This window comes from Takifugu flavidus, chromosome 2, assembly GCF_003711565.1.
Source record: "Takifugu flavidus isolate HTHZ2018 chromosome 2, ASM371156v2, whole genome shotgun sequence".
In the NCBI taxonomy this organism is placed as follows: domain Eukaryota; kingdom Metazoa; phylum Chordata; class Actinopteri; order Tetraodontiformes; family Tetraodontidae; genus Takifugu; species Takifugu flavidus.
Window position 1 is genome coordinate 18,754,839 of NC_079521.1, and position 12,422 is coordinate 18,767,260.

The 12,422-nt window shown below is 46.2% G+C and overlaps 1 protein-coding gene across 1 annotated transcript in view; it reads right to left on the reverse strand.

Moving 5' to 3' along the window:
* Nucleotides 1-1,222: 1,222 nt before the first annotated feature.
* mafa (MAF bZIP transcription factor a) overlaps nucleotides 1,223-12,422 on the reverse strand; it is a 58,595-nt gene continuing 47,395 nt past the window's right edge. Inside the window, exon 3 of the mRNA XM_057019577.1 lies at nucleotides 1,223-7,608. The gene's annotated coding sequence lies outside the window, so the exon portion shown is untranslated. The remainder of the gene's footprint in view (nucleotides 7,609-12,422) is intronic.

The window sequence follows — 12,422 nt, forward strand, 5'->3', positions numbered from 1 at the left end:
ATAGTTTCACAGAGTCTGCACAAGTCCTTCTCATTTGGGTCATTACACCTCCCCCTCCTTCCTCCTTCCTTCCTTCCTTTCTTTCTTTCTTTTTCTTTCTTTCTTCTTTCTTTCTTTCTTTCTTTCTTTTTCTTTCTTTCTTTTTCTTTCTTTCTTTCTTTCTTTCTTTTCTTTCTTCTTTCTTTCTTTCTTTCTTGGTATACCTTCACAAAACACACACATGCACGGGTTGTATCTGCCGCCATTACCTCCACCCATGCCTGGAGAGGCCAGCGCTCGCATCTCAGCAACCACCTTAAAACCCACAAAACACCATCCCCCACTCACACAGACACACACTCACAGACACAGACACACCCTCACACACACAGATACACACTCACACACACACAACCTCGTGAGTGATGAGAGACTGTCACTTACTTTGTTTATCTACGTTACAGCAGGGGAGAGTAAAGTGAGTCCTTCTTTCTTTGCTCTATAACCCCCCTGGGAGAGGAATGGGGGTGTCCCCGCATTAATTAATATAATATAAATCCTCATTATATGTGTACCGGTGAGGCTGATACCGGAGCAGGGAAGAGGCTGAAGCTGCTGTTACTGCCGATTGATTGAGCCTCGGGTCATCATGAAACAGCTAATTGAATCAGTCCTTGTAAACTAAAGCTAAAAAAGGGGGAGAAGAAAATCTCCACCTCCTTTTAATTAATGAGGAGAGTCGAATGACCCTCGCAACAACTATTAATAAAGCATCAAATACCTGAAGGGTTGAACAGAGGATCTGTGGTGAGACGAGGAAAATCTCTCCGACCAAGACCAAGGTGAAGTGAAACTTAACCTCTGTCTTCTGTCTGTCGCTGCTGGGAGCCGCAGGTCAAAGGTCATTGTTTCAGAGACTACTGCAGATATAATGAGTGGAGACACACGACTCTTCTTCTCTGGGACAGACATGGACGTCCTCCTGGGGCCTGTTTTTAATCCTTATTTTAAAGACGCAAATGTCAACATCAAATATCAAACAAAAGCCTTCACTTGGCAAAATAACTAAATTAAATGGAGTGCAGGCTCTTTACGTGTCGTGATTTAACGGCCTTTTCTTCGGTGTGTAATTGTCACGTTTCCTCCCCCCTCCGTCGTTATTGGAGCCAACATTTATTTCCACCTTCCAAATGATGGAGCAGCTGAAACACTTCTTTCCGGGTCCAGCCGAAACCACACATCATTCTTGGTACAATAATTATTTATTAAATTTAAAATATCTTTAGTACAGGGTAAAAATTCGACACTTCCAACTACCACGAGCGCCTGGTGAGTTAACGTGGTTTCCACAGGGTTGAAAATAAATTCTCTTAAAACCCCAAAAAACATCTCACTCGGTCAGCGTTGTCATAAAAGGTCACATTTGAGTTGCTGGGCGGAGGCAATTTTGGCATGGCGACATTTCTCTTTTCGGTGGACATAGTTTTTTTTCTTAAAAAAAAAAAAACTTTAATATTTAGAAATGCCAATTTCAGCAATTTGGTTTGAGGCGTAATCGCGCGTCATGTCAGGTCGGTGTCCTGGTGGACGGGCTGGTGTCTTGGACTGAAGCAATGCTTTGACGTGGCGTCCTATTTACTGAGGACATGTCATTAATTTATGCATGTAAACATGCAGAGACGATAAAAACGCAGTATGACAGACAAGCATCCTTCTTCTCGTCCTCTCAGCCCTCTTATAGTCCTTTATGCTCCAGTTTGCCTCAGCTCAACCTTATGAAACATAAAAAAGATAACATGAGCACAGCACTGTAGTAAATGGCAGGCTAATGCATTAGGTATCAGTAAGAAAACATTACGAGTAAGGACATTTATTTACCGGCGTCGAAGTCGTTTACAAACCACAATTTACTCTTTTTCCGTGTTTGATTTTTTTCTTTTTTCTTTCCTCTTTATCGTTACATGCCATATGAGAAGTCTGGATTACAAAAGTACCTGAACAAATTGCTTGTATATTAGCATGCATAGCTGTTTTCTTATTTACATCCTATTTACAGACTCGAATGAAGAAGAGAAGGATCAACCGCACGTTTCCTTTCATGTGTTTCATTTCCATTTCTTGGATGGGGAACAGAAAGCGTAGCTATATCGATTTGCAGAGTGTAGAGGACATGCACATCAAATAGAATATCTGTTAGAAGGAGCAAATGTGTTGTTTATTAACTGGGGTTGCAAAAAAAAGGAAAGAAAAGGGAGTTAAAAAAAAGCCCGTTCCTCCAGCGGCTTCGTCTCTGACCGGTGCTGCTGCATTGCGTAACGACAATCTATTTTTTCCCCTTTTGTCTAAGGCTGTCTAAGCGGGGGGGGGGGGGGGCTGGAAAAGGTTAATTTACGATGTTAACTGTGCCGTGAAGGGAAAAGCAAATAGGGGAGAGCGTGCACAGCGCCAGAGAAGGACATTAGGCTGGAGCTACATCTTTCTCTTCCCTCGATCTGCCAGGGACGACCGAGGCTCCCAGATGTGTGCACAGACACGGGGCTATCACTATCCATCCAGGACCTGGTGAAAGGATCTCTCACCCGTGGTCGGGGTGGAAGTAGGCGCGCGGTGACGTCTGGGTGCTTAATTATTTATTTTGATCTCAGTCCCCCCCGCGCTGGCAGACCTACACCAACGTAACACTGGAATGAAAATAACAGTAAAGGAGGACAAGATTGGAAGACGGAGATAACGGCACCGTTAGAGTCGAGGAGTGAGATCACATCGACCAGCACTTTTGACTTTTCGAGAAACGTTTGACGCACATTTGCTACGTATGTTCAATGTAAATAACTGACTCCAGGACGGGTCGAGACCTTGATGGTCCAGCTTCGCTCGCCTCTTCATCTGGCTGATGACCCCATTCCACCGTACAACGTCACGGTTTTGTGTGAGCCGCCTCTTTATTTTCACTCACTGTCTAATGCAGACAATCAGCGGCACTTTCGGCCCCTCAATGGGGGTCCATAAAAGCTTTATTTCACTGGACTGCCTTTGAAAAAAGGGGGAGACTGACTGCAGGAGCATGTTAATGTGCTCTCCCATAAAGCTTATCTTTGACTGAGGTCACAGAGGCCAAGTGGCAAGGGGCTGATCGCCATAGCAATAAGACCCCAGAAGCCGTTACCGCAGCTTATGACCCCTCTGACAATAATGGAGTCTCCCCCTCATCAAAGCCCATGTGGGAGATAATGTGGACATTTACTGGGGCACAATTGAAATAAGGGCCGATCTCAAATGAACCTTTGGTAGCAGAGCCGAGGCTCATTGTGAGGGGAGCGACAGTTTTAATTGTGCACCAGCACCGTATTTGAAATGAATAAAAACAGTGCGCAGGAAAATAGGAATGCAAATCCAGAAAAGGAAATATGTGGCCCCTAAAAGGCAATTTATGCGTTCCACAGTTTTTCCTATTTCCCCTTGTTTGCTCATTGAGCTGCATAATCGTTTCTCCTGCCTTTGTCAGGTGTGCACGGCGATACGGCACCAGCGCGCGGACAAAAGAGAAAAAGCTTTGAAGAGTCCTTTGATGACATATGGTTGCCCCCTGCTGTGTCACACTCTCCACTCTGTGGGAGGGGGACAGAAGGGATGCGCGCTCAACTTTCTGGACTCTGCAAACTTTTCACTTCTCTAAAAGTGAAGGATTACACCCGGTTCACAGCAGGGAGAACAGCACACATCCCAGCAGCTCCTCTTTAATCTCCCTTCTTCTGAACACGCTCAAAACCACGCTGCTCCCCCCCAGCAGAACCAGGCTCAGATGGCACACCGACTGAGCGGAAAAGCTACATGATATGAATATTTGTATTTTACTCATTTCTGTAGTTGTGCGGGTTAATAAAAGGTTAATAGCCTCTTAAAACATTGGATGATTATCTCTAAAGCGGAGTCAAATTCAGCACGGCTCCTGGTTGCTAACGGACTAGCATGCATCCCTTTCCTACTCCGATGGTCGAGATTTACTTTGCGGCCTTTTCCGGCGGTATCACGCTGAAGCTGTCCAAGAGCATTTGCTCTGTTTTCGAGGTTTTTGGCTTAATCTGGTTTTCCCATCGACCCATTTCCAAATCTTCGTTGGAGACACATTAGCGTACGGGCCAAAATGAGGTCGGAATGAGGTTTTAGAAGCTATTTTCTCACCTTTGCTATCAGCTGTGTGACAAACAGGCCTGCCCTCGTCTGCTCTTACTCTCTTTCTTAAAGTTGCTCAAATCACGATCAATGTGCATGCAACATTTGGTTTTAAATACTCTGTAAACACTAGTTAGCTGGGCTTGAGGCTTACTGTAATCCTTTCACCTTTGACCCTTCACACAGACCGCAAATGACTAACTCGGGGTCACAGTTAAGCAGGGACCCACCAGGCCTGCACACGCAAGAAGGGGGTGTTTTTGTGCTGGCATGTGTCAGAGACAGACAGAGAGATGTGTGTGTGTGTGTGTGTGTGTGTGTGTGTGTGTGTGTGTGTGTGTGTGTGTGATGAAGTATCACCAAATTGAGTGTCTCTTGAGAAGATTGAGCAGATTCTGCTAATTACCAACCTGGGGTCAATTTATTGATTTTAAATGTGTTTGCAGGTGTTGATGTATCAGATTTCCTGAGCCATTGTTGCGTGTTGACGCATCTTCTATCCATCTATAGGAACCCTACATGATGTTTGATGGCCTCTGGTTTAGTTTTTCACCAGTGATTCTGCACCAGTGGTCCAGAACACGTTGGACACAGCAATGTTAGTGCTAATGGCCCATTCAGACGGGACTTCATGGACGTATTTAGAGGACGATCAGAAGAAACAGAGATAAGTTGATAATGGGCGTGGACTCTCCTCAGGATTCATCTTAACTCGCTGCTTGTGTGCTGTTATTCCATTAGACATTAAAGCGCTGCGCTTTGGGTGATAAAGTGGAGACAATAACGTTGAAATTGTCTCAGTGTCCCTCCACTGGTCTTGTTTACAGGCATGAGTGAATCGCCTCAACGGGAAAACTCATAGTTTAATCAAACACGATTATGCAGCTGGTTAATTGTAGACCTACGCTGCGTACTGAGGTGGAGATGATCAGAAGGTGAATTTAAAGAGAACATGAAATAACCACAGGAACCAAGTGCTGTGGAAACATCAGTGGGTGGTGTGTGTGTGTGTGTGTGTGGTGTGTGTGTGTGTGGGCGGTGGGGGGGGGGGGTCAAAGGAGGAGGTAGAGGAGAGGAAGGTGGTGAACAGGCCCCAAAGGGGAGTAAATCTGAAGCGGTGGAGATCCATATCCTCTGCATCCCTGCCCCTCCCCTCTCACATATCCATCATGTTAATATACCTACAGCAAAGCCCTCTGGGTAATATATCTTTGACCTGTGATTACGCTAACAGCTTATTGTTTGCACACTGAACAATCCCATTATGTCGACGATCTGTTTACACACAGCCTCGCCATTTAGATTAGCATGGCGTATGTATGCATGAGGGAGAAAATCCAGAGGATGTGCCTTCATGTCTCGTGTATACCATCGGGTATTATAGCTTCTATATCCTACGCATGTTCACGCTCACTGTGCAGGGTCACTGCCAGGAAAAAAGCTTTTAAAGACACAGACACATCAACCTGAAACATCTGTGAACATCCAAATCTTAGCAAGAATCTCCGTGAGCGCAATCAAAGCGCGGTTAAACGTGTGTTTTTAGGGTGGGCGGAGTCTCCAAAGTGGATTCCTCTCAGAATAGGCTAAAGTCGGCCAGAGTGGGAGGATTGTTCAACACAACTTTTGGTCAGTGTGGCCAAGTCCTCTCAGCCAAACGTCGCCTCCCTTTGTGGCTCTCGGACCTCTCTGGCAGTGCATAGACTCATTGAGATGTATGAATTCTTCTGACACGGGATGAATGGACAGTTGCTGGCAGGATGCCCCGTGCCACTTTGTGTGTCGCCACTTAATTAGAGCGCCCCAGTTTGCCCTCCCCCTGCTCGCTTCCCCTGCCCACGCTCACTGGGCCCAGGCCCTGCCTGACATCAGTGGCCAGGTAGGAGCACCTTCAGAATAAAGTGTCAATCCAAAGAAAAGTGCAGATGTAAAACAAACTGAGCGCCTGCACCGGTTTAGAGCAACAATCCACTGACGACTCCTACAGCAACCCTGATGGATAATGGCGTTGCTCCATTTCCACGCACATGCACGTTAGCGTCTGAGATGATGCAGTGCACACAGCAGTGTGCACACAGCAGGTTCAGTTGGGCTGCACCTGTTTGTGACCGTGTGTGAGTACGATGCTGTCAGAGTGCCCCGCCCCCACATGGGTGGGTGACGCTGTCCTCGAGAGGATCTGGGGATGCAGCAGACCCGTGGACCGAGGACGGCGCCGCAGCGTTGAGAGGTAGAGCGGGATGCACGGCGACGAAGGTGACATGCTCGGTAATCCACTGTTCTCCTTGGTGTCCATGCAAAGGTTTGCATTGTCGTCGCCTCTAAATGGGTGACGTGCGATGTTCTCAGTTCATCCGCCCTCAGTCTGCTCCGTGGTTCTTTTCAGTCGGTAGCAGATGAAGGTTCCGCTGCCGAAAAACAAACTTTTAAAAGGATCTGCTCCTCCTGAGAGCAGCTCCTCCCGCTGGCAGACGGAAGGAAATATTGCTTTAGAAAAGAATAAAAGGCAGATATGAAGACGTCTCAAACAAGACTCATGTTAAAATGATTTGGACTTTTGAGGGGAATTGCCTGCTTCACTCTACCCAGAACCTGTAAATGCTGCCTCCAAGTCTCCTCCAACATACTATATTAAAATAATATGGTTCGATAAACAGCGGCTAACATCACTAAGCATCTATTCCAATACGTAGAAAGAGCGTTTACATACCTCAGAATACCTCTTCAACTAGCAGAAAACAAACCTTCTAGTACTTTAAAAAGGCTGTCTAAAACATCTACATATTGAGAGTTTTGACTGATTAGGGTAGCCGTGAATATACATAACAGCGTGGTCCATGCTGATATCATTCATCTCTATTTACAAGTAGTTTTGAGAGTATTAGAGAGGAAGACCAGATCATCATGGGGCGAAGGAGAAGAAGAATACAAGGTCCAGTGCTTACAGTCCAAATAACTGCACAAGAAAATCATAAAGGGAATGGTAATTACATTGGTCTCTGGAGATATAATAACAATAGTAATACTGTGAGTACGCTATCTACACCATGAAGGTTTACGAAATCGAGAACAACTTGCCTGTTTCCCATGTTAGCAGTAACAATAGGACCTTTTTATAGTCTATTTACAGTAACATGCATCGCTGATCCTGCTGCCAAAAAAATAGTCCTTGCTGTGTCTTTCTCTGATGTCAATTATCTCAGGGGCTTTTGTCATTTTTTGTTTTTTCTGTATTTTGTAGCAAAAAGCTGGAGGTAAAAGATCACAGGGGAACAGGGGGGTGGTGGGAGGCCTTTGAGAACGGCGCTGTGGGGGTGTCGAGGTGTCTCAGGGGTCGTCTCTCTTGTTCTTCATTGGAGTGGGGTTTTGGAGCGTTGTGCTTTGCAGGAGTCTTCGTGCAATTCGGTCATCCGCTGTGATGTCATCAGCCATCCTTCAGGTAGGTCATCTGTGGAACTGGGGGGGGGGGCAAGCAAGGAGAGGAACAAGGAAGATCAGTCATCAAAGTGTGACTCAGATCATAATTCATCCACGACTGTGCACAGACACACAAACACTCACGCAGAGTTCACGATGAGACAGCGGACTACTGAGGACCCTTGTTTCGGGCCTAAACCCCCCCTCCCCCCCTCCCGCCATGCAGGGTTCGAAGGTGACGCATAGTGAATCACAGCCAGTGTTTTTCGGGGGCTGGGGGGGCTCTGCTGTCACAAGCGCCAGTGTAAAAACAGAGACGGAGTGACCACCCTGTGAGTGGACGTGGCAAAGACGACTTGGCTGAGATCCAGAGTGACAGTGGCGTCAGCATGGGGGGGCTCTTCTTCAGCTTCAATTAAGGCCAAAGAGATGAGGGGTAAATCCAGCGCGGTGGTCGCGCCGGGTCAGTGTTCTTAAAGTACAATCAGAGATCTTTTCTGCTCTTTTGGGGTTTCTTCGTCACCCGTCCGGGAGCATTCCTGCAGCTTGGAGCCCAGGGTGGAGGAAAGGAGGACCAGAGTGGAGCTCTGTCAGGACTTTCTGCAGGTCCAATAGCAGAGGGTGGTAAAGGTGGGTGTCTACACCCGACGAGACAACATTTGATTCTCCACAGATCTGGAAACAGTGCAAACCCGTCAGTCCAGTGGAAGAATCTTGTAAAAGTTATTCATTTTTTCTGTTTCTCTTGAAACTACGGACGGATTCTGCTGGACAGGGCGCTGATGTGGGATGTGGACCATCCTGCAGAAGACTTTCTTGTCATTTCAAAAGAATATTTTATCTCCAAATCAAGCAGAGCAGCGATAATTACAGTGAATCCCAACTCTTGGATTGATAAAAGCTCTGCTTTTACATATATACATTTTAAATCATGATATGTACAGTTTCAAACATTGTGTGTGAAATTTCCCAGAAAACAGTTTTTTTCAGAGCTAAAACCAATGTTAAAAGTCATCATCTAGAATGTGAAGAACTTATAAGCCAAGTAAGAGCAGAAGGGCATCGACGCCCAGGAGTGGCTAAATATTGGTTATGGCTCTCGGCTCAGACGCTTCCTGCTTTTGTTTGTTTTCGAGCAGCTACTTCTGTCGCCCCACATTAATACCTGCCCCCCAGCTCCATGTCTCTGTTATGTCCACCTTCTTTTAACAGCGTTGAGCCAATATCCTCACAACCAAGATCAGTGCCATTGCCGCCGGGCGTAGCTTCATCCGCCCTCCCTCGACAGCAAAGCTGGGACTGGGCCCTTCAACACCAAATGTGCTCCCAGGGTGTGTGATAACAGAGTATTTGATGGGAATGTGGGGCCATTTGGACCTCCAAAGCCAGGTGTTAGCACTTCAGCTCACTGCCTCATCAATAATTGACAGAGGCAAACCAATCAGAACAATTTGCTCCCCACAGCGAAGTGCTGGAGCAGCCTAACACCGGTGAATCATTAATGAGGCAATTAGCTGAAACGGTTAGACGGTTATCCCTCCCTGGCAGCGCTCCTCTGACGCTCCAGCGACGGATCTCCTTATGCAAGAGCCGCACGCGAAGGACTGATGTACAGGACAACACGCGCTGAGGGGGAGTCGCAGCCAAGCCCCCTAAAGGTTTGGAGAGTTAGTTGTGTGGGTGATGCCAGCCCTCCATCTGTTGACCACTGCTTAGAGAGCCAATAATGGGAACAAACCCAATTGGCCATTACCATGGGAGATTGACCTTTATTGGTTGTTGTTGCCATTGCACAGACCAACAGGAGCCGTCTCCTGGGTGATCCAAGTGTGGGAGAGCCTTTATGGACGTGGATAAAATCGACCCCAGTGACATCAGTCAAACACGGGGGGGGGGGGCAACAACAACAATAACAGCAAAGATGGAGTTTGTCTTTGAAGAGCGGAGGTTCGGGATTGTTGTTTGAGAGGAAAATCAAAGGCCCACGGGAGCTGCTCACAAAGCTCCATCGACTGGGCATATTGGAACCATTTCATAGTTTATCGATGCTCCTCTGCTTGCTCTCTCAGCCCCGGTCCAGCACAGCCTCAATTAAACCAGCAACCTTGATGTCAGGCCCAAGCCGTGCACACACTGCTTGCTGCATAGATTATTCTGTCGCTCTCTTTCACACAGACACAGACGCACGCGCCCCTTTAATTCAGACTCCCAGTGACCCAACATTCATGTATATTTAGATCTGGAAGTGCAGTTAAAAGAGTCTTGAGCTGAGGTGATGCTTGTTAAGCTCCTGGGGTTTCCGTGTTAAACTCATCTCCAGCACAACCTTAAAGCATAAAGAGCGCCATCGTTTCATATTTAACAACCATCCCGATTCAGCGAGTTCACCCCACATGAGCACGCAGTCAGGAAGTAGAACGTTTCATTTTACCTGCTGCTCAACAACCACATTTTGAACTTCGGGGCTCCTGATGCACCGAACATCAATGGATATTTGTTCAAATGTCACACTGAAGAGCTGCAGATACTTGGTGACGCGTGAGTGGCCACTATTAATCCTGCCGTGGTCAAACTTCTAACCAGAGGGATGTGTGACCTCTGTTAATAACAGACATTTATGGGTTTAGTTATAGTTTATTATTAATTACACTTTTTCTTCCCTATTACATGTAATTAGTGCTGAAGAACCAAAAAGGCCACGCTGCCCCCCCCCCGATGCCGATGCAATATAAGGACAGTAATCTAGAAGTATGATCCTTTATTATTGCACTGCTGTCAAATTAGCTATGATGCTGTTTGAGTGCCAGTGGGAGATGAAGTAATTTGTAGAAAGAAGAAATATTCACAGCATTCTGCTCTGTTATTTGCCCTCTTGAGCTTGATTAGCTTCACAGCCTGAAACATGCTCTCCGGTGTGTCGTTAAAGCATGAAGCAATCAGGAGCAGTCGTGCGTTCACAAATATCAGGAGCTTTTTGTCTTCAGAGAAATTACGTTGGTTGTTTTTTAAAGAACCATATCGCTGCCGCGACAGTTGTTGATACGGGGGTAACTAATTGATTAGCGGCTCGTTGGTCCGTGTTGCTCGCAGCGACAGCGGGGCAGATCCTGGAGGCTCTTCGTGGCTCTTTAATGATTGCCCTTCCCCTTTATGGCCCTCTCAGGATGCTCTCCTCAATAAATATTTGCAAACAGGAAATTTGCAGCCTGACTTGAGAGAGTTGTAACCCTGGCACCTGTGTGTTTAGAGATTAAGGTGTAATTAAAATAATAAATCCTAATTATATAATATATTAGTGCAGAAGATTTTGCACAGTGAAACTGTTCATATTGTCTGAGGACAGAGGAGGCTTTTAGTTTAAAGTAGCATGCTGTCAAAATATTTAAACACACTTCATATGTACTGCAGAGATGTTGGCGCACACACACACACACACACACACACACACACACACACACACACACACACACACACACACACACACACACACGCTTCCTCTCTAAACCACACTTTTTATATGTGGAGTCTGTAACTGCTCGTATCGTCACCGCATCACTCTGAGATCATTTATCCTCTTCGGCTTTTGCAGAAAACAACTCCTAAACACACCAGCCTCCTCTAACACAACAGGGGTTAAAACAGGAACACACACACACACACACACCCCGGCACACCCCGTCCCCTCTGTCTCCCACAGTATGGAAAATAAAAGCTAAGATGTTAAAAGCTTAATGGACATCTCCCTTTATTGTGTAAAAACTGCTGGACGTATAAATGGCCGAAGAAACTCTGCAGGCCTCAATTATGCATTGAAAAATAAAGTTAGTGTATGAGCTGGGGATGAATTATTGATGCTGGCACCAGGAAGGAGCGCGTGGCGACGTGTCACTCTCTGATTTTGCTGATGCCTGTGATGATATTGATAACTCTTCATCTAAAAAGCCAGTGAACTCTTGATCTATGAAAAATGGAAAAACACACTCGGGATATTGGAAATCTGCTGCAGGGTTACTGGAACAGGCGCGCAGACAACACAATAGCAGCAGCGTCACGGGAACGTAGCCCTGAGCAGCTTTAGCATGATGATGCACAGCATTTTTATAAAATGGCCCAGACAAAAATACACATGTAGCATCTTTGAACAGTAAAATAACAGACGCTTAAAGTGGATCAAAACTTGTGGATTAAAATGTGGGCGGTTGTCGGTGTGCACAGTCCTCTCATAGTTCACTGTAAGAGCAACAACATCAGCTCTGTTTTTCAGTAGCTTCTCTAATCTGAGGCCCCAGAAAGACCGCGAGCGTCCGTAACCACGTAACTACTAGAATGAGAACTTTCTGATTTTCTGACGTCCTATCGTACGAGCTAGGTGGCGGTTTTTCCGGACCGCTGTCTCCATTTCATTGGGGTAAATTTACTGTTAAAGTGCCCCGAATGGAGTCACTGATTACCCAATCAGATCCCTTGTTTATAGACCAAACCGCAGAGACAACGGCAGCGCGCTCATTCGGTCTTTCGCAATCTGCTGTCCCATTTAACAGTCTCTGCACTGTCAACCTCACGGTGAAACCAGCGGCTCTCAGCAATCAGCACTGAGCTCAGACCAGCACGATGCATTTGTCCTCCTTTAATTGTGCTCTGTGTGTGTTTAGGTCGCACACTTATGATTTCTCTGCTACAGGGTTGGTGAAAGTTTGCATTCATTTCAAACCTGCACGATGAACAAGATTATCTCATCGTATCGAAGATCTGTGGAAATCATTTGTATTATTGAGAAAAAAGACAACAGCTGAATATTTTGGCAGGATCTGAACAGAGTTTGGCAGTGAGTCACGGCCTGAAGTGAAGGGAGC